Source organism: Aquarana catesbeiana, linkage group LG07 (genome assembly GCF_042186555.1).
Source record: "Aquarana catesbeiana isolate 2022-GZ linkage group LG07, ASM4218655v1, whole genome shotgun sequence".
Classification (NCBI taxonomy): domain Eukaryota; kingdom Metazoa; phylum Chordata; class Amphibia; order Anura; family Ranidae; genus Aquarana; species Aquarana catesbeiana.
In genome coordinates this window covers 6,243,443-6,268,987 of record NC_133330.1, presented here as the reverse complement: position 1 = coordinate 6,268,987, position 25,545 = coordinate 6,243,443, and the positions used below count along the sequence as shown (strand labels likewise).

The 25,545-nt window shown below is 45.2% G+C and overlaps 1 long non-coding RNA gene across 1 annotated transcript in view; it reads left to right on the top strand.

The window, feature by feature from the left end:
* Nucleotides 1-19,185: 19,185 nt before the first annotated feature.
* Nucleotides 19,186-25,545, top strand: part of LOC141102343 (uncharacterized) — a 37,283-nt gene continuing 30,923 nt past the window's right edge. The window contains exon 1 of the long non-coding RNA XR_012235082.1: nt 19,186-19,339. This is a non-coding gene — a long non-coding RNA (uncharacterized lncRNA). The remainder of the gene's footprint in view (nt 19,340-25,545) is intronic.

Here is a 25,545-nt window from a genome sequence, read left to right as displayed (position 1 = left end):
TCTCAGATACTGCAGGAACAGAACATTCAGGTATTGATCCAGGTAAAAAGGTCGGATGAAAGCCATAGTTGGCATAGAATGGAGTCTGGTTGGTGGCTGAATGCAAGGAATTATTATAAGAGAACTCTGCAATAGGGAGTAGGGGGGCCCAATCGTCCTGGGAGAATGCGGAGAAGCAGCGGAGATACTGCTCCAGCGTCTGATTCGTCCTCTCAGTTTGCCCATTGGACTGGGGATGGTAGGCCGAGGAGAATGCCAACTCAATTTCCAAGGAGCCACAGAGGGCCTTCCAGAATCTAGAGGTGAATTGGACACCACGGTCAGAAACTATATTCTTCGGAACTCCATGCAGCCTGACAATTTCTTTAATAAACATATCAGCCATCTCCGTGGCCGATGGGGTACCCTTCATTGGGAGAAAATGAGCCATTTTAGACAATCTGTCTACCACGACAAAGATGGAGGAGAAGCCTTCTGATGGGGGGAGTTCAATGACAAAATCCATTGAGATCATGCTCCATGGTCTCTCTGGGACTGGAAGAGGTTTTAACAGTCCCCAAGCACTGGCCCGGCTGGTTTTGCTTCTAGCGCAAGTATTGCAGGAATCAATGAACCTTCTACAATCCCTGATGAGATGAGGCCACCAGAAGGTACGTAGTACCAGATCACTCGTTTTTCGTGAGCCGAAATGTCCAGCTAATTTGTGATCGTGACACAGTTCCAATACCTGTACCCTTAGTTCTTCGGGGACCACAATCTTGTTTTCATGCCAAAATAGGCCATCCTTGGTACAGGCCCCAGCGGGCGGCGTCGCCCCCATAGAAGCCCGTCTGATTTGAGAGATTAGATCTTCCTGAAGAAGCAAGAAATTCCCAGGGGGAAGGATGGTATCTGGAAGTGTGGTTTCTTCCGAATCATGGAACATTCGTGAGAGTGCGTCAGATTTAATATTTTTGGATCCAGGTCTGAAGGTGACATGGAACTGGAATCGAGAAAAAAAAAGTGCCCATCTGGCCTGCCGGGGTCTTAACCTCTTAAACGTTCTCAGGTATTCCAGGTTTTTATGGTCCATGTAGACCAGTATGGGATAACAAGATAAAAAATGAATCAGCGCAAAGTGGTGTACAACAAGAGCAGCAGCTGAACACTAGGGTCAAAATTCAAATCCCTCAACAAACATCAAAAAACAGACAGTGCAGCGCTAGTAAATGAAAATAAAAAATATGTGTGTAAAATCAAAAACAGGATAGAGCACAATACAATCCACCACAGTGTGCAGACAATCAGTCCATAAAGTCAGGTCCAAATAAATCTTCAAGGTTGAAAAAACTGCATGCTTGCAAAAAGGTGATTCCATGAGCCCACCACCACGGTAACAAATGGCCTCTCACCTGATGTTGTGGACCCTTTAGTTATAGAGGGTCAGAAAACTCCTTTTTCATTTAACCAAATGGTATGCAGCTTAAATAAATCTCCGTCAAGGACCCGGTACAGGACACTCCAATATGGCCATATAAGAAATAAAAGTGGCAAAAAGATAGTGCTCTTCGTATGCAATACTCTTTAATCAATGAATAAAATCATCATAACACTCACATGAGTAGTACTTGGTACAGGCAGACAAGCAATAGTGCCGATCTTCCGATCTTCCGAACAACAGAGCAGATGTGAAGTGGCCGCGGGTGACGTCACGGCGTTTCCTCGTTCTGGACGCGTTGCGTCCCAGTGGGCGGGGACTTCATCATCAGATGAGGAACGTCGTGGGCACCCACGCTATATACCAGGTACGTAACCATGGCAACGATACACAAAGCGTAATCGACCTCAAGCTCACCCGGAAGTCAATCCGGATGTAACCCCTTATAGAGGAATAAACAGTAAACGGAAGTTCCACTCCCAGAAACAATAAAAGGGGCAAAAATTAAATGATAAAAATGCATCAATCCTAAAAAGGACATGTGCACTAATCCCAAAGAGAGTTTATAACAAACCCAGGGAAAAGTTTAATAATTATAAAGAATCAAAAAATATATAAAAAACATATATAAATTATATTATGAATACATTTACAAAACACTTTAAAATATTTAAAATGTGAGTCATCCGCGGCCACTGTCATCCAATAAAATATCATAGAAAATCAATCAAATAAAGAACAATTAACGGTCTGATATAAAACAATTTGTGTCGAAATCCACGTTTAACCCTTCAGGGCAAAAACCCTGGTTTCAAAGATCCAATATGATTCTCTTTTACTCAGTTGCCTTATGAAATTACCCCCCCTCCAGTGTCTCGTGACCCTCTCTATACCCCAAAATCTCAAACTTTTTGGATTCTGATGATGGTGGAGTTTGAAGTGTCTGGAACATTGTGGGTTTTCAGGCCTTTTTTAATATTGTTAACATGCTCAGCGAGCCTCACGTGTAGGGGTCTGGATGTTCTCCCAATATACTGGAGCCCGCAACCGCACTCCAGCATATACACGACCCCTACCGTGTCGCAGGTAATTAACTGTTTGATTTCATATTCCTTACCAGTAGCAGAGGCTAGGAATTTTTTCCTTTTCTTTATGTTCCCCTTAGCATGTTTACACAGAATGCATTTACCGCATGCGTAAAAACCACCCAGAAAAGAAAATAATCGGAAGAGGGGACAGGGGGGTTCAGAACACTAGGGGCCAAACGGTCCCTTAATGATGGAGCCTTCTTATAAATAAACTGGGGGCGGTCAGGAAGCACAGGGCCTAAGACTTTGTCTTGTTTTAAGATGGGCCAGTTCTTGAGTACTATTTTCTCAAATGTCCGATATTGCACGTTATAATCAAGCACCATCCTATAATTATGATTATCTCCGCCAATCTCCCTAACAGTATCAGAGACCAAAGTCCCTCTGTCAAGACTTTTGACTCTAGTGATCTCCTCCTCTAGCTTGGAACGATCGTATCCTTTTTGTTCAAACCTTGATGTCAAAATATGTGATTGTACCATATAGTCCTCATCAGAGGTACAATTCCTATGCAACCTAATGTACTGACCCCTGGGAATGTTGCACAACCACGAATGGTGGTGGCAACTCCCCAGGGGAATGTACGAGTTGCGGTCAGTGGGTTTGAAATAATTGGTCATAGTGAAACGGTTGTGTGTAATGTTGATGGTCAAATCCAAAAACACAACCTTTTCTTGGTCGATCGTCCAAGTCAAGACAATGTTTTTGTGATTATTATTGAGAGTGTCAATAAACAAGTCGAGTTTATCCCTATCCCCTCTCCATATCAGGATAAGATCGTTAATAAATCGACGGTAACAGATGAGCTCTGGGGGTCTATTAGCAAAAACTGCTTCTTCCTCCCAGTGGGCCATAAAAATATTGGCCACACTGGGAGCAAAACGGGCCCCCATGGCAACTCCCCTCGTCTGCAAATAAAAATCCCTATTGTACCAAAAATAATTTTTGGTTAAACAAAAATTTAAGCAACTCAACAGGAATTCTTGATGCCTCCCAGACAATGAAGAAGAGGATAGAGCCCATTCAACAGACATCATAGCATCTCTGTGACCAATGATGGTATACAGAGAGCTGACGTCTGCTGTAACCAGAAAGGAGGGTGATGAACACTCAAGACTTTCCAAGATCTGAATAACATGCTTGGTGTCTTTGAGGTATGCAAGGGTTTTGGTCACAAGCGGTTGCAAAAAGACGTCAATGTATTGCCCAAGGCGTGCTGACACTGAGTCGATCCCATTAACAATGGGTCGACCAGGGGGGTTGGTGATGTCTTTATGAATTTTGGGCAGAAAGTAAATCACAGGGGTTCTACAAAATAAAGGGTCCAGATACATTGCTTCTTTCTTAGTGAGGATTTTTTTATCCCTGCCATCCTCTATAATTGCATGCAATTCATCCTTATATATTAACATAGGATCTTTACTAAGAATCCTATAGGTATCTTGGTCAGAAAGCAGACGACTCATCTCAGACTGATAATAGTCCCTGCTTAAAATGACCAGACCCCCCCCCCCTTTGTCGACGGGGCGGATAACAATATCTTTCCGCTCAGCGAGCGATTGTATCCCACGTTTAATATATAAAAGATCAACAATTTTCTTAACCTTTAACTGGTTCAAATCATGAGAAACCATGTTTTTAAACACTTCTAAATGCTTATTATCAGTATTCTGTGGGTTAAATGTGGATTTGTTCCGTAAGGATGAGTGTTGGGAACTAAACAGTTTAGTCCCCTGATGTAGTTGGGCCAAAAAATATTTTTTCATATTAAGGGACCTAACATATTTCTGAATATTAACATATGTGTCAAATTTGTTAAGGTTTTTAATAGGGGCAAATTTTAAACCTCGATCCAAAACCTTAATCTCATCGTCACTAAGAGTAATTTGACTCAGATTATATATACCCTTCCCTACCGTGGTTTGGGACTTTTGTACTCTCCTGCCCCCTCTCCTTCCTCTCTTTCTTTTCGTTTGCGAGGGCCGGCGTTTGATGGAGTGTAAGGTATCGGCTGTCTCCACGGCTCTCCTTGTTGAGGTTGAAAGGACTGAGGGGGTATCTCTGTTCCCCCTGTTAGCCTAAAAAAACATTTTCTTTATAAGGGGTATGGACAGCTAATGGGGCAAAACGGTTGGACGTGGGAATAGGTTTGTTATAGGGGGGGTCACGACCTCCTGTCTCAAAGTGTTCCCTACTTTCTTCATACGCTGGGTAACCATTCTGACGATAGGGTGTCTCATGATGGTTATAGGGCCTATTATTGCCTCTGCCCCTTCCTCTAGCATTACCTCTTTTGTTATTTTTTCTCTTATGGCCATAGGTGCTAGGGGGAGGGGCCTGTTTAGTATGATGTGAGTGATCATATTCATAAACAGGATTGTTTCTGGGGGCATAACTTCCAGTCCCTACTGTGGCTACCTGAGTGTTAGCCGGAGTTGGAGCAGGGTCTTCCATACCTGGAGAATTCTGCCATTTAAAGATTATCCCCCATTAAAATCTTCAAAACCCCTAATGAATTTCTTACGTTTCTTATTTTGCATTTCCAAATCCCATTTACTGAGTTTGTTTTTGAGTTCTCCAGATAGTCTAATAAACTCCTCACTATCTTTAAAAGTTTCAACATTCTTGGTAATTTCTCCAATCTGAGAATCGAGAGTGACCATCCTCTTTCTTTTACGGATCAAGAGAAACTCCAACAATTCAAAACCTCTTTTAATGAAAAAATCACTCCATTCAGACATAGACTGAACATCAGTTAGGCCATCATTGGGGGGTAACTCCCACCGCAGGCATCTTGGTATAAGTCTGGCAGCAAGATACTGCTCAAAAGATGTGATATCCCACCAGGTCTTAATCTTTTTTTTCATAGATATAGCCCAATTTTCTGAAAGATTGAGGTAAATCATTAATGGGTTCTAAGGTGGGATTCCTAGAGAATACCTCATTAATCCTTATATCTCGCTTTTCAAAATAATTGAACACTTCCATATCGCAGCTTGATTACTGAAAATTGCACAAATAACAAGATAAAAAATGAATCAGCGTGAAGTGGTGTACAACAAGAGCAGCAGCTGAACACTAGGGTCAAAATTCAAATCCCTCAACAAACATCAAAAAACAGACAGTGCAGCGCTAGTAAATGAAAATAAAAAATATGTGTGTAAAATCAAAAACAGGATAGAGCACAATACAATCCACCACAGTGTGCAGACAATCAGTCCATAAAGTCAGGTCCAAATAAATCTTCAAGGTTGAAAAAACTGCATGCTTGCAAAAAGGTGATTCCAGGAGCCCACCACCACGGTAACAAATGGCCTCTCACCTGATGTTGTGGACCCTTTAGTTATAGAGGGTCAGAAAACGCCTGAATTGGACCTGACTTTATGGACTGATTGTCTGCACACTGTGGTGGATTGTATTGTGCTCTATCCTGTTTTTGATTTTACACACATATTTTTTATTTTCATTTACTAGCGCTGCACTGTCTGTTTTTTGCAGTATGGGATAAGCAGCACCCTCCAGAAGGTAACGCCATTCCTCCAAGGCCGCCTTAATAGCTAGGAGTTCATGGTCACCCACATCGTAGTTTCTCTCGGAAGGTGAGAGTTTTCGTGAGAAAAACCCCACAAGGTATAGAAGAGCTTTGGTGCCTTGTCGTTGTGAGAGTACGGCCCCTACTGCAATTTCGGAAGCGTCAACTTCCAACACAAATGGTAGAGCTGGGTTGGGGTGTTTAAAAATAGTGGCTGAGGTAAATAGAGCCTTGAGTTCCTCGAAGGCCGACTGCGCCTTAGGAGTCCAGCAAAACCGACTTCCTTGTTTGGTAAGTTCAGTAATAGGAGCGATTATCAAAGAGAACCCATTTATGAATTTTCTATAGAAGTTGACAAAGCCAATAAAACGTTGTACCCCTTTCTTATCAATAGGTGCAGGCCAGTCCAGGATAGCAGATACCTTTTGGGGATCCATCTTGATGCCCTCAGGGGAGATGATCAGGCCCAGAAACTGAATGCATTGAAGCTCAAACTCACATTTCTCAAGTTTTGCATAGAGCCCATGTTGCCTAAGTCGGGTGAGAACATTTCGCACATGTCTGCGGTGGTCAGTCAGAGAGGCGGAGAAAATCAAAATATCGTCCAGATAGACTATGACATAGAGGTCTAGGAAGTCACGGAATACGTTGTTGACAAAGTGATGAAAGGTCGATGGTGCGTTGCACAGGCCAAAGGGCATGACAAGGTACTCATAGTGCCCGAATCGAGTACGAAAAGCTGTTTTCCACTCATCCCCTTCTCTTATGCGAATTAAGTTGTATGCCCCGCGGAGATCCAGCTTGGTGAAAACTCTTGCGGTTCCCAGTCTCTGGAATAACTCAGGTACTAAGGGTAACGGGTATCTGTTCTTTACAGTAATTTTGTTTAATTCCGGTAGTCGATACAGGGACGTAGGGTGTGGTCCTTCTTCTCCACTAAGAAAACTCCTGCACCGGCTGGAGATGTGGAAGGGCGGATAAACCCTTTCTTTAAGTTCTCGTCAATGTAGTTTTTTAAGGTGCCCAGCTCCTGCTCAGTTAGTGAAAAAATCCTTCCAAAGGGAACTTCGGTTCCAGGTAAAAAGTTCTATTGGGCAGTCATAAGGCCTGTGAACTGGAAGAGTCTCTGCCCCCTTCTTACTGAAGACATCCTGGAAGTCCCGATAGGCCTCGGGAAGAGATGGGCAAAGTTTGGTATCCGAATCCAAACAAAGACATTGAGTCGGTGAGACGGGGGTCCCACGTAAGCAATTTTGCCTGCAGTAGTCAGATGAGAATTGGATTCTTCTTGTGGACCAGTCAATGCTGGGGTTATGTGCCTGTAGCCAGGGCATTCCGAGAATGATTGGGAAGAGAGGGGAGGAGATGACATCTAAACGTAAGAGTTCCTGATGTTCCGGGCCTATGGTGGCCAGTAGTGGAACAGTCTCACAGGTGACTGGACCTGAACTAAGGGTAGAGCCATCAGCTAGGAATACTGCAAGACCCTGGGTCTTAGGTTGAAGAGGAATGCCATGATTATTGACAAAGGTTTGATCCATGAAGCCACTGCATGCTCCAGAGTCAATAATGACCGACACCGGGATGTTCTTTCCGGGAAGCTGTAATACAACAGAGATAGTCAAATGGTTACCAGGTTTGGGCAAAACAGATGCACAAGCGGAAGAAGACATCAGACACTTACGTATCTTGTTAGGGCAGGTCCTCACAAAATGTCCTTGTTCCCCGCAATACAGGCATAGGTTGTGCGTACGTCTGCGCATCTTCTCTTCCGGGGTAAGGGATGGCTGGAGCAGACCAAGCTGCATGGGTTCGGGTGCTTCCGTGGCTGAAGTAGAGGAGAGAGGCAATTGGTTGGGGGAACTGGGAACTCTAGGGAGCATCCAAATAGAACGAGGGTGACCAGAGGACCTCTCAGAGCGTCTTTCTCTCAGACGTCGGTCAATTTGAATAGATAGGTTAATAAGTTCATCCAGAGTCTGGGGTATCCCAACACGTGCCAGTTCATCCTTAAGGGGATCAGATAACCCCATCCGAAATTGATGACGCAAGGCAGCGTCGTTCCACTCTGTATCAGAGCTCCAACGACGAAACTCAACTGCGTAGTCTTCGGCCGCTCTGCGGCCTTGCTACAGGGAATGCAGGGCTGCCTCAGCAGTAGTAGTAAGTTGAGGGTCCTCGTACAATTGGGACATTGCCAGGAAGAAAGCGTCCAGGGTATCTAAGGATCTAGACTTCTGCTCCAGTAAATGATGAGCCCTAGTCTGGGGCTCGCCGGACAGCAGTGCAATGACAAATCCCACCTTAGTGGCGTCCAGGGAGAGCGTGCGAGGCTGTAGCTCAAAGTAAAGCTCACAGGCGTTACGGAAGGCCCGGTATTTGCGACGATCTCCAGTAAATTTCTCAGGTGTGGGTACCCTGGGTTCCGGAGGGAGCATTACTACGGAGGGTGCTGAGGAGAGTCCGGCAGATGGTGCCCCTTGGGGGGAGGAGCAGCTGAGAGGGCTTGGACCTGACCCTCTAATCTGGTGTAGCCTTCTTGTAGGCTCTTGACTGCTTGGGTAAGGCCCGCAAGGTGCCTACAAAGTTCATCCATGGGGGAGGCCCCCTGCTCGGACTCGGTCATGGCTGCCTGATACTGTCAAGTCTCTCACTTACCAGACCGGAGAGTCCACTTGGGCAAAGGGTAGGCTCCCTTACGTATCTGACTCGCAGCCCCTGGTAGAGCAGACAGGAGGCCCACGAGTGCGGAGTGGTATGAGAGCCTGTGCAGGAGTCCGTGTTCCGGAGGTTAGCAGTCTTCAAACAGCAGATGATAGTCAGCGGCACAGACAACAGATGCTGAGCAGGAGCTGGAGACAGGTTAGTGCACAAGCTGGGTTTGGCAACAGGCGGGCAGCAGAGGTACAGAAGGAGCAGGCAGAAGCGAAGTCAAAACAGGCCGGGGACAAATGCAGGCGGAGGTCAGGAGAGTCCAGAAGGCAAGCCGGGTCGTGAACAGATCAGGAACACAGGAATCACAGGAACTAGGAACAGGAAACAGGAAACAGGAACTAGGCACGGAGCTGTGGATCAGGCAGCACTGATCAGAGGGAGAAGCAAGCCTAAATAGGCTGATTGGCGCCAAACGCCACGTTCGTGCACGCACCGTTATGCACAGGCACCCGCACACGCCCGAGCGCGCCCCCGGACAGCGGCATGCAGACCAGCACCACCAGGCGAACGCATAGCAGCGCCCATAGGCATACGCACCCGTGCACCACCGCATCCACCACAGCCAGCCGGCATGCCAACACCAGTGCCCATAGAAGCAGGCGCCCGAGCACCCGCAGGAAAGCGCGCACCAACGTGCCACGGCGCGCGACGACGCCCAATCAGGTAAGCTCTCTGACAGTCCCCATGTTGATGGGGACAAGGGCCTCATCCCCACAACCCTTGCCCGGTGGTTGTGGGGGTCTGCGGATGGGGGGCTTATCGGAATCTGGAAGCCCCCTTTAACAAGGGGACCCCCAGATCCTGCCCCCCCTGTGTGAAATGGTACCCCTACCATCTCACAAAAAAAAGTGGCAAAAATGTCAAAAAAGACAAGAGACAGTTTTTGAGAAAAATAAGGGGACTAGGGGAAAAAAAGGGGACAATGGGGACTTTATATGTTGCTATACCGTTGCTATCCCCCTATCCCCTTGATCCACCAGTCATGGGATCGGGGGCGTGTGTCCGCTGTGCGTCGACGCCACTCCCCGCACGTCGGCACATTTGGCGTCAATTGACGTCACGTGCCGTCGTGACGCTGTTCCCATCTGGCGTGCATACTGATGGAGGCCGGAGGTTGCCTATATAGGCGCTAGTCGCCTTAGTGGGCTGCCTCCTCTCCTCCCTCCTAGCACGTCTTAGCGTGACGTTGGGGGTTCACCTCGTTGGCTGGCGGGCTGAGACTCATCTTAGGTAACCGTAGATCTCCTTGCACCATGCTTTCTTTATCCCCCTTTATACACCCGTCCTCACTCTACCTGCCTTGCACTATCCCTCCACCTTGTTCGCTTGGTGTTGTGGTGGGTTCCCTTTGTTTTTTCACTCCACCGGTCTCCCGGACACTATCTGTCTGTTTTTCCTATGTTCACTCCACTGTCACTTCACCTTGTCCCACACTTGATCTTCCACCTAGTGGTCATCCAACATTACTTGTTTTTTACCTATACGTATCTTATTTTATTTATCTACAGTTACCTTGGGTCAATGCTCTATCTTACACCACTATGTTGGAAACCTAGGTGAACCTTTTCACTACCCATTGCTCTACGGCGTCCTGAGCTGCCTCGCCCTGCCGCCTCTTGGTTGCCTCCTCAGCTCCCGTGGGGTTGTTGTGTCCACCCCTGGTTATCTCCTACCATCATGAACTTTCCTATATATGCCCTACTACTATTATACCATATATCTACAGGTAAGAGTGTTAGGACTAGCGGTCTTGCTTCCCCTCTTCCTGTTGTAATTAAATATTATTAATTACTACTTTATACGTTACTCTAGATATTTCCAGATAGCTGCTCCTGATGAGTGGACAAATTTCCACGAAACGCGTCGAGCAATACAACTGAACATTCATAACTTTTTGACATGTCACAACGAATATGTAACTACCATGGGTATTTTAGTGTTTTAGCCATCAGTTGGATTTTAATACAATATGAATTACGTATACACATGTGGGGTGTAATTTTGATGATGCTGCAATCTACCTATGTTACAATGTATAACATGTTACTATGCTACTATTATATGTTCTACTGCCATGTTTTACATACTTTGTACCTTATCTATTGACTATATGCGAGTATCATCTATTGCACCTTGTTTCTCATGTGGTATCAATAAATTTACATTTTTTTACATCTGATGACTCAGCCTGCCCTAGTGATGTGTTTCATATAAAGTCCCCATTGTCCCCTTTTTTTCCCCTAGTCCCCTTATTTTTCTCAGATATAATTGGATGGAGACCTGTGTACCGGATGGTCATGGTCTCATATAAAGTCCTAACCTATACCTCTTGTTTCAAGAGACAGTTTTTGACAATTCCTTTATTAATGTCTTCTTCTTTCCCCACTTCTTCTTCCATCCTTTTCTTATCTTCATTTGGTTTTCTACCTCCATCTTGTTTTTCCCCCGCTTCTTCCTCTTCTTCCTCTAATCCTCTGCTTCTTCCTTCGGTCTTCTCGTCCTTATTTTCCTCCAACTTCTTCTTCCCCGCTTCCGTTCTCTGGACAATCCGCATCCATGGGAGGTTCCCGCTGTGTGACGCTTCTGTTCTTCTGACAGTTCTTATATAACTGAGCGGGGCCATCCAGTGACCCTGCCCCCCTCTGATGCACGGGGACTTCACAGGGACTTCCCTGTGGTTTTCCCTATGGTGTCAGAGGGGGCGGGGTCACCCGTTACGTAACCGGGTGACCCCGTCCCCCTCTGACATCACGGGGAAATCTATAGGGAATTCCCCGTGAAGTCCCCGTGAATCAGAGGGGGGCAGGTTCACCGGATGGCCCCGCCCTCAGTTATATAAGAACTGTCAGAAGAACAAAAGTGTCACACAGAGGGAACCTACCATGGATGCGGATCGTCCGGAGAATGTAGTGGGGAAGAAGATGCCGGAGGAAGATGCGGACGAGAAGACTGAAGGAAGAAGCAGAGGATCGGAGGAAGAAGAGGAAGAAGCAGGGGAAGAACAAGATGGAGGAAGAAAACCGAATGGAGACTAGAAGAAGATGGAAAGAAGAAGTGGGGAAAGAAGAAGACATTAATAAAGGAATTTTCAAAAACCGTCTCTTGTCTTTTTAACATTTCTGACATTTTTTTTGTGAAATGGTAGGTGTACACGCCATTTTTTTTAAAAAATTGGCATGGGGTTCCCCTTAAAATCCATATGGATTTTGAGGGGGAACCCCACGCCATTTTTTCTTAAATTTGGTGCGGGGTTCCCCTTAATATCCATACCAGACCTGAAGGGCCTGGTAATGTACTGTGGGGGAATCCGAGGCCGTTTCTTTCAATGACTTTTATGAGTATTGCAGAGACCCAACAATTCATTATAGCTGTCGGCGCTACCACTAGTACTTTTAAATTACTTTCTTTTCCTTTAGAAATGTCATTTTGCTCTCGGACTGTTGTAAACACAGGAAACATGCGCTACTTTACAGGAATACTATAGACACCCCCCAGGTACGAAATTTAAAGGAATATTTCACTTTTATTGTTTCACTTTAAGCATTATTAAAATCACTGCTCCCGAAGAAACAGACATTTTTTAAACTTTTTTTTGCATTGATACATGTCCCCTGGGGCAGGACCCAGGTCCCCAAACCCTTTTTTTTACAATAGCTTACATATTAACCTTTAAAATTAGCACTTTTGATTTCTCCCATAGACTTTTAAAGGGTGCTCCGCGGCTTTCGAATTTTAGCGAACACCCCAAATTCTTCGCTATTCGGCAAACGGGCAAACAGCCAATGTTCGAGTCAAATTCATGTTCGAGCCGAACAGACAGCCCATTCTTACTCAGCAATACCCAGCCATACTCAGCCATACCCAGCAATACCTACACATATCCATCTATACTCAGCAATATCCAGCCATACCCAGCCATACCCATCCATACTCAGCCATACCCAGCCATACCCAGTCGTACCCAGCCATACCCAGCCGTACCCAGCCATAATCAGCCAGACCCAGCCATAATCAGCCAGACCCAGCCATACTCAGCCGGACCCAGCCATACTCAGCCGGACCCAGCCATACTCAACTGGACCCAGCCATACTCAGCAATACTCAGCAATATCCAGCAATACCTACAAATACCCAGCTATGCTCAGCAATATCCAGCCATACCCAGCCATACCCAGTCATAATCAGCCATACCCAGCCATACCGTACCATACTCAGCCATACCCATCCATACTCAGCCATATCCAGCCCTACCCAGCCATACTCAGCCATCCCATCATACTCAGCTATACTCAGCCATACCCAGCCATACTCATTCATGTTCAGTCATCCCATCCATACTCAGCCATCCACATTCATGGCTCAACCATGCTCAGCCATCCCCATCCACAGCTCATCCATCCCCATTCATGCTCATCCATGCCACTACAGTGCCTCACAAAAGTGTAATAGGTAGTCAAATTAGATTTGAAATGTATGCCCCTAGAACACCTGACGGTGCTCCCTGCATGTTGGGCCTCTGTATGTGGCCAGGCTGTAGAAAAGTCTCCCATATGTGGTATCGCCATACTCAGGAGGAGTAGGATAATCTATAATTGGGTGTAATTTTTGGTATGTACATGCTATGTGTTAGAAATATTGTATAAATGGACACTTTTGTGTAAAAAAAAAAGCATTTTCATTTTCTTTCCACATTTTCCAAAAGCTTGTAGAAAAAAATGACATTTTCAAAAGACTTATTATGCCTCATAGATTATACGATGGGGTGTTTTCTTTCCAAAATAAATCATTTTTGGAGTGTTTCCATTGTCCTGGTGCTCCAGGGCCTTCAAAAGAAAATTTATGCTCCTAGAATGCCTGATGGTGCTCCCTGCATGTTGGGCCTCTGTATGTGGTCAGGCTGTGTAAAGGTCTCACACATGTGGTATCGCCATACTCAGGAGGAGTGGTAGAATGTCTTTTGGGGTGTAATTTGTGGTATGCATATGCTGTGTGTGAGAAATAACCTGCTAATATGACAATTTTGTGAAAAAAAAAAAATAAAAAAAAAAATAATTTTTTATTTTGCAAAGAATTTTGGGAAAATATTACAACTTAAAAAAACTCACCATGCCTCTTACTAAATACGTTGGAATGTCTACTTTCCAAAAAGGGGTAATTTGGGGGTTATTTTTACTTTCCTGGCATGTTAGGGTCTCAAGGAATGAGAAAGGCCATCAGTATTTCCGGTGTGATAAATTTTCAGAGATGTGAACTCTAAAACTTTCTCACATATATGTGCAGTATATATATGTAGCAGTATAAATGTTTGCCAAACTTTATGAAGAAAATGACTAAATTTGCAATTTTTTTTTCTTTTATAGTGCAAAAAAATAAATAAACCAGCGGCGATTAAATACCACCAAAAGAAAGCTCTATTTGTGTGAAAAAAGGACAAAAATGTCATGGGTACAGTGTTCAGTGTTGCATGACTGAGTAATTGTTGTTCAAAATGTGAGAGCGCTGAAAGCTGAAAATTGGTCTGGTTAGGAAGGGGTTTAAGTGCCCAGTGGGTAAGGGGTTAATTGACTGTGCAGTGTGTGGATGGGTTTTGGGCTACTTGTTCTCAACAACAGAAATGAAGCATACACTTATAGCAAGGAATGAAGATGTGACTTAAAAAAGATGTGACTTAACAAAACTTGGTTTTACAGAGAAAAGACTTTATCTAAGGGCTAAATATATGTCTGTGTAGTTTTTCAAGCCATAAATAATAACATGATATTAGGTGTTTTTTTACTCCAGAAGTGTATAATGAGTTTTGAAATTCTAGAAGAATGCTTAATAATGCATTATTTAACTAAACACATTAGATTTTAGTAGACTAAGATGATTTTGCCAAAATCAACAATGGGTTTCATGAACTCGTAAGCGAATCCACATAAACATGTACAGAACATCCCATAACAGTTTGCGCCCGAGGCAGACAAACAATAGAACAATGGGACACATAATAACCCCATCCCCACTGCAAACTATCTAGCAATGGTCTATGAGATACTTCTACAATATTCCAGCTGTGTGAAAAGTGAAATTATTTATCTCATATATTTTATGAGGGATATTGTTCATAAATATTACTGTCCCAAGTGAAAGAGCCTCTCCCCCAATGCCCATAAGCACACAGTACCCTAAACAAATTGTCCGAAACAGAGCATTACTTACCCAACTAACTTCTGACTCTCTTGTAGAACATACCCGCCGCTGGGGAGAGGTGCGGACTGGCTCTTCTCCCTGGAGTCCTTTCAGCTGCTGGAGAGAAGACAGGATTGCTGGGCTCACTCCGTCCTGCTCTTGGGGATCTGGGAAGTATGTATAGGAGAGGAGTGTGGAGGGTATGACAGTGGGCAATAAGTACAGGAGAGGAGTTTGGAGAGTATGACAGTAGAAATTATATACAGTACAGGAGTGTGGAGGGTATGACGATGAGCAATAAGTACAGGAGAGGAGTGTGGAAGGCATGATAGTGGACCATATGTACAGGAGAGGAGTGTGGAGGGTATGAGAGTGGGCAATATTTAAAGGAAAGGAGTGTGGAGGGTATGGTAGTGGGCAGTTTGTACAAGAAAGTAGTGTGGAGGGTATGACAGTGGGCAGTATGTACAGGAGGATAGTGTGGAGGGTATGACAGTGGGTGGTATAGACTGTAGTGGAATTTGATAGGTAGGACAGTGGACAGTATGTTAAGGAGAGGTATGTGGAGGGTATGAAAGTGGGCAGTATGTACAGGAGAGGAGTGTGGAAAGAATGACAGTGGGCAGTATGTACAAGAGAGAAGTGTGGAGGGTATGACAGTGGGCAGTATGTACAGGAGGAGAGTGTGGAGGGTATGGCAGTGGGCAGTATGTACAGGAGAGGAGTATGGAGGGTATGACAGGTTATAGGTTGGACTTGATGGACTTGTGTCTTTTTTCAACCTCGCCTACTATGTAACTATGTAACTATGTAACAGTGACAGTATGTACAGGAGAGGAGTGTGGAGGGTATTGCAGTAGACAATATGTACAACAGAGGAGTGTGGAGGGTATTAAAGTGGACAGTATGTACAGGAGAGGAGTTTGGAGGGTATGAGAGCAGGCAGTATGTACAGGAGAGAAAGGAGAAAAGGGTATGACAGTGAGCAGTAGGGATGAGCTTCGAGTTCGAGTCGAACTCATGTTTGACTCGAACATTGGCTGTTTCGCAAGTTCGCCGAACAGCGAACAATTTGGGGTGTTCGCGGCAAATTCGAATGCCGCAGAACACCCTTTAAAAGTCTATGGGAGAAATCAAAAGTGCTAATTTTAAAGGCTTATATGCAAGTTATTGTCATAAAAAGTGTTTGGGGACCTGGGTCCTGCCCCAGGGGACATGGATCAATGCAAAAAAAGTTTTAAAAACGGTTGTTTTTTTCAAGAGCGGTGATTTTCATAATGCTTAAAGTCAAACAATAAAAGTGTAATATCCCTTTAAATTTCGTACCTGGGGGGTGTCTATAGTATGTCTGTAAAGGGGCGCATGTTTAACATGTTTAGAACAGTCTGACAGCAAAATTACATTTCGAAGAAAAAATTCCATTTAAAACTACCCGCGGCTATTGCATTGCCGACAATACACATAGAAGTTCATTGATAAAAACGGCATGGGAATTCAACACAGGGAAACCCCAAACTAAAATTTTTTTAAAAAAATGACGTGAGAGTCCCCCTAAATTCCATACCAGGCCCTTCAGGTCTGGTATGGATATTAAGAGGAACCGCGGCCAAAATTTAAAAAAAAAAATGATGTGGGGTTCCCCCTAAATTCCATACTAGACCCTTCAGGTCTGGTATGGATTTTAAGAGGAACCCCACGCCAAAAAAAAACAAAAAAGGCATGGGGTCCCCCCAAAAATCCATACCAGACCCTTATCCGAGCACGCAACCTGGCAGGCCGCAGGAAAAGAGGGGGGGCGAGAGTGCGCCCCCCCTCCTGAACCGTACCAGGCCACATGCCCTCAACATTGGGAGGGTGCTTTGGGGTAGCCCCCCAAAACACCTTGTCCCCATGTTGATGAGGACAAGGGCCTCATCCCCACAACCCTGGCCGGTGGTTGTGGGGGTCTGCGGGCGGGGTGCTTATCGGAATCTGGAAGCCCCCTTTAACAAGGGAACCCCCAGATCCCGGCCCCCCCCCCTGTGTGAAATGGTAAGGGGGTACTTAGCCCTACCATTTCACTAAAAAACTGTCAAAATGTTAAAAATAACAAGAGACAGTTTTTGACAATTCCTTTATTTAAATGCTTCTTCTTTCTTCTATCTTCCTTCATCTTCTTCTGGTTCTTCTGGCTCTTCTGGTTCTTCCTCCGGCGTTCTCGTCCAGCATCTCCTCCGCGGCATCTTCTATCTTCTTCTCCTCGGGCGTCTTCTATCTTCTTCTCCTCGGGCTGCTCCGCATCCATGGCATGGGGGGAGGCTCCCTCTCTTCTCTTCATCTTCTTCTTCATCCTCTTCTCTTCTTCTCTTCTTTATTTTCTTCTCCGGGCCTCTCCGCATCCATGCTGACATGGAGGGAGGCTCCCACTGTGTGACGGCGTCTCCTCGTCTGACGGTTCTTAAATAACGGGGGGCGGGGCCACCCGGTGACCCCACCCCCTCTGATGCACGGGACATGACGGGACTTCCCTGTGGCATTCCCCGTGACTTCACAGGGAAGTCCCGTCAAGTCACTGTGCGTCAGAGGGGGGCAGGGTCACCGGGTGGCCCCGCCCCCCGTTATTTAAGAACCGTCAGACGAGGAGACTCCGTCACACAGCGGGAGCCTCCCTCCATGCCAGCATGGGTGCGGAGCGGCCCGGAGAAAAAAATGAAGAAGAGAAGAAGGAAGAAGAGAAGAGGATGAAGAATAAGATGAAGAGAAGAGCGGGAGCCTCCCCCCATGCCATGGGTGCGGAGCGGCCCGAGGAGAAGAAGATAGAAGACGCCGCGGAGGAGATGCTGGACGAGAACGCCGGAGGAAGAACCAGAAGAGCCAGAAGAACCAGAAGAAGATGAAGGAAGATAGAAGAAAGAAGAAGCATTTAAATAAAGGAATTGTCAAAAACTGTCTCTTGTCATTTTTAACATTTTTGACAGTTTTTTTGTGAAATGGTAGGGGTAAGTACCTCCTTACCATTTCACACAGGGGGGGGCCGGGATCTGGGGGTCCCCTTGTTAAAGGGGGCTTCCAGATTCTGATAAGCCCCCCGCCCACAGACCCCCACAACCACCGGCCAGGGTTGTGGGGATGAGGCCCTTGTCCTCATCAACATGGGGACAAGGTGTTTGGGGGCTACCCCAAAGCACCCTCCTAATGTTGAGGGCATGTGGCCTGGTACGGTTCAGGAGGGGGGGCGCACTCTCGCCCCCCCTCTTTTCCTGCGGCCTGCCAGGTTGCGTGCTCGGATAAGGGTCTGGCATGGATTTTTGGGGGGACCCCACGCCTTTTTTTTTTTTTCGGCGCGGGGTTCCCCTTAAAATCCATACCAGACCTGAAGGGTCTGGTATGGAATTTAGGGGGAACCCCACGTCATTTTTTTTTTAAATTTTGGCCGGGGTTCCCCTTAATATCCATACTAGACCTGAAGGTCCTGGTATGGAATTTAGGGGGACTCCCACGTCATTTTTTTTTTAAATTTTGGTTCGGGGTTTCCCTGTGTTGAATTCCCATGCCGTTTTTATCAATGAACTTCTATGTGTATTGTCGGCAATGCAATAGCCGCGGGTAGTTTTAAACACACGGGAAACATGTGCCCATTTACAGGCATACTATAGACACCCCCCAGGTACGAAATTTAAAGAGATATTACACTTTTATTGTTTGACTTTAAGCATTATTAAAATCACTGCTCCTGAAAAAACGGCCGTTTTTAAAACTTTTTTTTGCATTGATCCATGTCCCCTGGGGCAGGACCCAGGTCCCCAAACACTTTTTATGACAATAACTTGCATATAAGCCTTTAAAATTAGCACTTTTGATTATTCATGTTCGTGTCCCATAGACTTTAACGGTGTTCGCGTGTTCGAGCGAACATTTTTCCTGTTCACATGTTCTGGTGCGAACCGAACAGGGGGGTGTTCGGCTCATCCCTAGTGAGCAGTATGCCCACTGTCATACCCTCCACACTCCTCTCCTACACATATTTTCTCTTGCAATACACTGTGCACTCCTCTAATGCACGGTGTAATTTTCCTAACCTCACTTGTTCCGGAATGGAAACACTTAAACACAACCATGTTCCAGAATACAGAACATTCCTTCTGGAATAATGACCAGTACCTTCTCCATGCTTCCCTTACTACAGAGGAATCATTGTACTGTCTCAGGAAGTGAACAGATTCTGATTAGCAATATTAATCAAAAATTGCCAACAGGACCTGCGCAAAAAAAAAATAAAACAAGTTCTGAAATGTGACCAGCAGTGTCATAGCTCCGCCCCCCAGTCCTATAAATATAGGGACCCGGGGCCACTACACAGTTCATAGCAGAGCTTGCAGAACATCATGATGAAAGCTGTGATCACTCTCCTAATCCTGGGGCTCCTCTTCATCCATGGTAAGTAAGAACATTTCCATATTATACATTTTGTCTTACTATCCTAGAGTCCAGTGTATAACAATGCATTGTCCATAGTCCAACATCTATACTAGCAGCACACTGACTTTGTTTTCATTCCAATTTCTTCTGCTGAATATTTGTTACTTTATATTGAAGCTCCTGCTGGGAAGAAATGAAAAGCAGCCCACATTACACAATGTTAGGCACATAGTTAACCCATTGATTGCCGCTAGATGTTACCCCCTTCCAACCCAGTGTCATTAGTACAGTGACAGTATACAGTATTAGCACTGATCACTGTATTAGTGTCACCATCGATGTCAGTGTCAGTTAGTGACCCTCCCAGATAGTGTCTGTTAGTGGCAGATCGCCCACCACACTATCATAGTCACACTCTAATTCGCTGATCACCATCATTACAGTATAGCGTCTATAACTGTGTAGAGCTGCACGATTAATCGTTAAAGAATCGAGATTCTACCCCCCCCCCCTCACAATCTTAACACAGCATATTCCTGATTCAGTGCAGAGAGTTCTCTGCTCAAGCCGACAGCTGTCAAAAAGAAAAAAACAGATATCCTGCCAAGTTTATTACAACATCACTCAGGAGAGATAAAGAGAAATATTGTAACATTTTGTGCTTTTAAATATCAAAGGAATGAACTTCTGTCTGTAGATGAGGGCAGTTTAACCACCTAAAGACTAAACCCTTTTCTGACACTTGCTGCTTACAAGTTAAAATCAGTATTTTTTGTTAGAAAATTACTTAGAACCCCCAAACATTATACAGTGGTTATAAAAAGTCTACACACCCCTGTTAAAATGTCAGGTTTCTGTGAAGTAAAAACAAATTAGACAAAGATAAATCATCTCAGAACTTTTTCCACCTTTAATGTGACCTATAAACTGTACAACTCAATTGAAAAACAAACTGAAATCTTTTAAGGGGGGAAGTAAAAATAAAAATAAATAATGTGGTTGCATAATGCTCCGTACACACGGTCGGATTTTCCAATGGAAAATGTCCGATCGGAGCGTGTTGTCGGAAATTCCGACCGTGTGTGGGCTCCATCGGACATTTTCCATTGGATTTTCCGACACACAAAGTTGGAGAGCAGAAGATAAAATTTTCCGACAACAAAATCCGTTGACGGAAATTCCGATCGTGTGTACACAAATCTGACGGACAAAGTGCCACGCATGCTCAGAATAAATAAAGAGATGAAAGCTATTGGCCACTACCCCGTTTATAGTCCCGACGTACGTGTTTTACATCACCGCGTTCAGAACGATCGGATTTTCCGACAACTTTGTGTGACCGTGTGTATGCAAGACAAGTTTGAGCCAACATCCGTCGGAAAAAATCCTAGGATTTTGTTGTCGGAATGTCCGAACAAAGTCCGACCGTGTGTACGGGGCATAAGTGTGCACACCCTCTTATAACTGGGGATGTAGATGTGTTCAGAATTAAGCAATCACATTCAATCTCATGTTAAATAGGAGTCAGTACACACCGGCCATCATTTAAAGTGCCTCTGATTAACCCCAAATAAAGTTCAGCTTTTCTAGTAGGTCTTTCCTGACATTTTCTTAGTCGCATCCTACAGCAAAAGCCACGGACCTCAGAGAGCTTCCAAAGTCAAACCCGAACATTTTGCCAGAGCATGGCAATTTTTTTTAGTATACATTAAACTATTGTAAAAGACCTTGGACACCTTTGGGTGCCGCAAGGCCAGTAGTAATGTGGCGCGTGTAGCGGCGGACATTGGGCGCGGCCAAATTAACAGTAGGAGGCTTAACGGGACATGGTTAAAGTGGCTTTCCACCCAAAAGAAAATAAAGATTAAAAAAATTTGGAGAATTTTTTTTTTAATTCACCTCTCTAATGCCTGTTGCTAGGGGGTCCCTCATAATCTGCCTCCTTCGGCTCCTGATGTCACTTCCCTCGGCGCAGGAAGGGAGATCAGCCCTCCCCCTCCCTCTAGGCAATCATCTGGGACACGTGACAGGTCCCATAATGATTGTGCAACCTGTCACGGCGTGCGGTGTGGCTCGTGCATGCGCAGTGGGTGCCCGGTTGTGAAGCCACAGCTGGGGGCCCACAGTTAAAATGTCAACGCCGCTGAGCGGAGGGGGAGACGAGCGGGACTTCGATCCCCTGCATTGCTGGACCCTGGGACAGGTAAGTGTCCGATTATTAAGCAGTATTTGTAGCTGATGACTTTTAATTTTTTTTTTTAGTGAGAACTCGGCTTTAAGTAAAACAAAAACATTCTTTTCACCATAAAATATGCTTTGATTGCTGTGCCACAAGTAAGAGTCTTACAGACTCAGCACAATCATTTTTGCATTACTTCATGCACAAAAGCTGGTCATCCTGGCACACACCATCAGGCCGGCTGCTGTAAGCTGAACTGTGCATGCGCAGCTCAGCTTACATTCCATGGATTGCTGTGAACAAGCAGGTAGGTGTATTTTATTGTAGAAGAGAAATTGCATGTCTCCTCTGCAATAAAAAAACCCGCCTGCTGGCAGCATGTAATGACAGAACTTTTGTTCCACTTTAACCACTTGACGACCGCCTCACGCCGATTTACGTCGGCAAGGTGGCACGGACAGGCAAAATCACGTATATATACGTGATTTGCCTTCCGCGGGTGGGGGGTCCGATCGGACCCCCCCCGGTGCCCGAGGCGGTCGTCTTTGGTCCCACGGCGATCGGAGATGAGGGGGAGGCCATCCGTTCGTGGCCCCCCCCTCGCGATCGCCGCCGGCCAATCAGATAACTTCCTTTGCTGCTGTATGCTAAACAGCAGCAAAGGAAATGATGTCATCTCTCCTCGGCTCGGTATTCTGTTGCAGCGCCGAGGAGAGAAGACATCACTGTGAGTGCACTAACACTACACAACACAGTAGAACATGCCAGGCACACAAAACACCCCGATCCCCCCCCCGATCGCCCCCCGATCCCCCCCAATCACCCCCCCCCCCGTCACAAACTGACACCAGCAGTTTTTTTTTTTTTTTCTGACTGTATTGGTGTCAGTTTGTGACAGTTACAGTGTTGGGACAGTGAATATTAGCCCCCTTTAGGTCTAGGGTACCCCCCTAACCCCCCCTAATAAAGTTTTAACCCCTTGATCACCCCCCGTCACCAGTGTCGCTAAGCGATCATTTTTCTGATCGCTGTATTAGTGTCACAGGTGACGCTAGTTAGGGAGATAAGTATTTAGGTTCGCCGTCAGCGTTTTATAGCGTCAGGGACCCCCATATACTACCTAATAAAGGTCTTAACCCCCTGATTGCCCCCTAGTTAACCCTTTCACCACTGATCACCGTATAACTGTTACGGGTGACGCTGGTTAGTTTGTTTATTTTTTTTAGTGTCAGGGCACCCGCCGTTTATTACCGAATAAAGGTTTAGCCCCATAGGTGTGCACAGCCTATTGCATTAGGGTGTGCACCTCAAAGCTCAAATACATATAGGTGTGCATGTGTATATATACTGACGGTGTCAGTAGAGCAGTGGCGGGTGCCAGTAAGGCAGTGGATGGTGTCAGTAGGTTTTATTAGTATTATTATTTTATTTTTATTCATATCAGGGGTTTAAACAGGGAGAATCTGCACCACACACAGTGATTAGGGTGTGCCCAGGCACACCTGGCACACCCTGTGCGCACGCCTATGTTTAGCCCCCTGATCGCCCGGCGGTGATATGCGTCGCCCCAGGCAGCGTCAGATTAGCGCCAGTACCGCTAACACCCACGCACGCAGCATACGCCTCCCTTAGTGGTATAGTATCTGATGGGATCAATATCTGATCCGATCAGATCTATACTAGCGTCCCCAGCAGTTTAGGGTTCCCAAAAACGCAGTGTTAGCGGGATCAGCCCAGATACCTGCTAGCACCTGCATTTTGCCCCTCCGCCCGGCCCAGCTCAGCCCACCCAAGTGCAGTATCGATCGATCACTGTCACTTACAAAACACTAAACACATAACTGCAGCGTTCGCAGAGTCAGGCCTGATCCCTGCGATCGCTAACAGTTTTTTTGGTAGCTTTTTATTGAACTGGCAAGCGCCAGCGGCCTAGTACACCCCGGTCGTAGTCAAACCAGCACTGCAGTAACACTTGGTGACGTGGCGAGTCCCATAAGTGCAGTTCAAGCTGGTGAGGTGGCAAGCACAAGTAGTGTCCCGCTGCCACCAAAAAGACAAACACAGGCCCGTCGTGCCCATAGTGCCCTTCCTGCTGCATTCACCAATCCTAATAGGGAACCCACCACTTCTGCAGCGCCCGTACTTCCCCCATTCACATCCCCAACCAAATGCAGTCGGCTGCATGAGAGGCATTTTCTTTATGTCCTCCCGAGTACCCCTACCCAACGAACCCCCCCAAAAAAGATGTTGTGTCTGCAGCAAACGCGGATATAGGCGTGACACCCGCTATTATTGTCCCTCCTGTCCTGACAATCCTGGTCTTTGCATTGGTGAATGTTTTGAACGCTACCATTCACTAGTTGAGTATTAGCGTAGGGTACAGCATTGTACAGACTAGGCACACTTTCACAGGGTCTCCCAAGATGCCATCGCATTTTGAGAGACCCGAACCTGGAACCGGTTACCGTTATAAAAGTTAGTTACAAAAAAGTGTAAAAAAAAAAAAAAATATATAAAATAAAAAAAAATAGTTGTCGTTTTATTGTTCTCTCTCTCTCTATTCTTTCTCTCTTGTTCTGCTCTTTTTTACTGTATTCTATTCTGCAATGTTTTATTGTTATTATGTTTTATCACGTTTGCTTTTCAGGTATGCAATTTTTTATACTTTACCGTTTACTGTGCTTTATTGTTAACCATTTTTTTGTCTTCAGGTACGCCATTCACGACTTTGAGTGGTTATACCAGAATGATGCCTGCAGATTTAGGTATCATCTTGGTATCATTCTTTTCAGCCAGCGGTCGGCTTTCATGTAAAAGCAATCCTAGCGGCTAATTAGCCTCTAGACTGCTTTTACAAGCCGTGGGAGGGAATGCCCCCCCCCCCCACCGTCTTCCGTGTTTTGCTCTGGCTCTCCTGTCTCAACAGGGAACCTGAGAATGCAGCCGGTGATTCAGCCAGCTGACCATAGAGCTGATCAGAGACCAGAGTGGCTCCAAACATCTCTATGGCCTAAGAAACCGGAAGCTACGAGCATTTTATGACTTAGATTTCGCCAGATGTAAATAGCGCCATTGGGAAATTGGGGAAGCATTTTATCACACCGATCTTGGTGTGGTCAGATGCTTTGAGGGCAGAGGAGAGATCTAGGGTCTAATAGACCCCAATTTTTTCAAAAAAGAGTACCTGTCACTACCTATTGCTATCATAGGGGATATTTACATTCCCCGAGATAACAATAAAAATGATTTAAAAAAAAAAAAATGAAAGGAACAGTTTAAAAATAAGATAAAAAAGCAAAAAAATAATAAAGAAAAAAAAAAAAAGCACCCCTGTCGCCCCCTGCTCTCGCGCTAAGGCGAACGCAAGCGGCGGTCTGTCGTCAAACGTAAACAGCAATTGCACCATGCATGTGAGGTATCGCCGCGAAGGTCAGATCGAGGGCAGTAATTTTTGCAGTAGACCTCCTCTGTAAATCTAAAGTGGTAACCTGTAAAGGCTTTTAAAGGCTTTTAAAAATGTATTTATTTTGTTGCCACTGCACGTTTGTGCGCAATTTTAAAGCATGTCATGTTTGGTATCCATGTACTCGGCCTAAGATCATCTTTTTTATTTCATCAAACATTTGGGCAATATAGTGTGTTTTAGTGCATTAAAATTTAAAAAAGTGTGTTTTTTCCCCAAAAAATGCGTTTGAAAAATCGCTGCGCAAATACTGTGTGAAAAAAAAAAATGAAACACCCACCATTTAAATCTGTAGGGCATTTGCTTTAAAAAAATATATAATGTTTGGGGGTTCAAAGTAATTTTTTTGGAAAAAAAAATATCTTTTTCATGTAAACAAAAAGTGTCAGAAAGGGCTTTGTCTTCAAGTGGTTAGAAGAGTGGGTGATGTGTGACATAAGCTTCTAAATGTTGTGCATAAAATTCCAGGACAGTTCAAAACCCCCCCAAATTACCCCATTTTGGAAAGTAGACACCCCAAGCTATTTGCTGAGAGGCATGTCGAGTCCATGGAATATTTTATATTGCGACACAAGTTGCGGG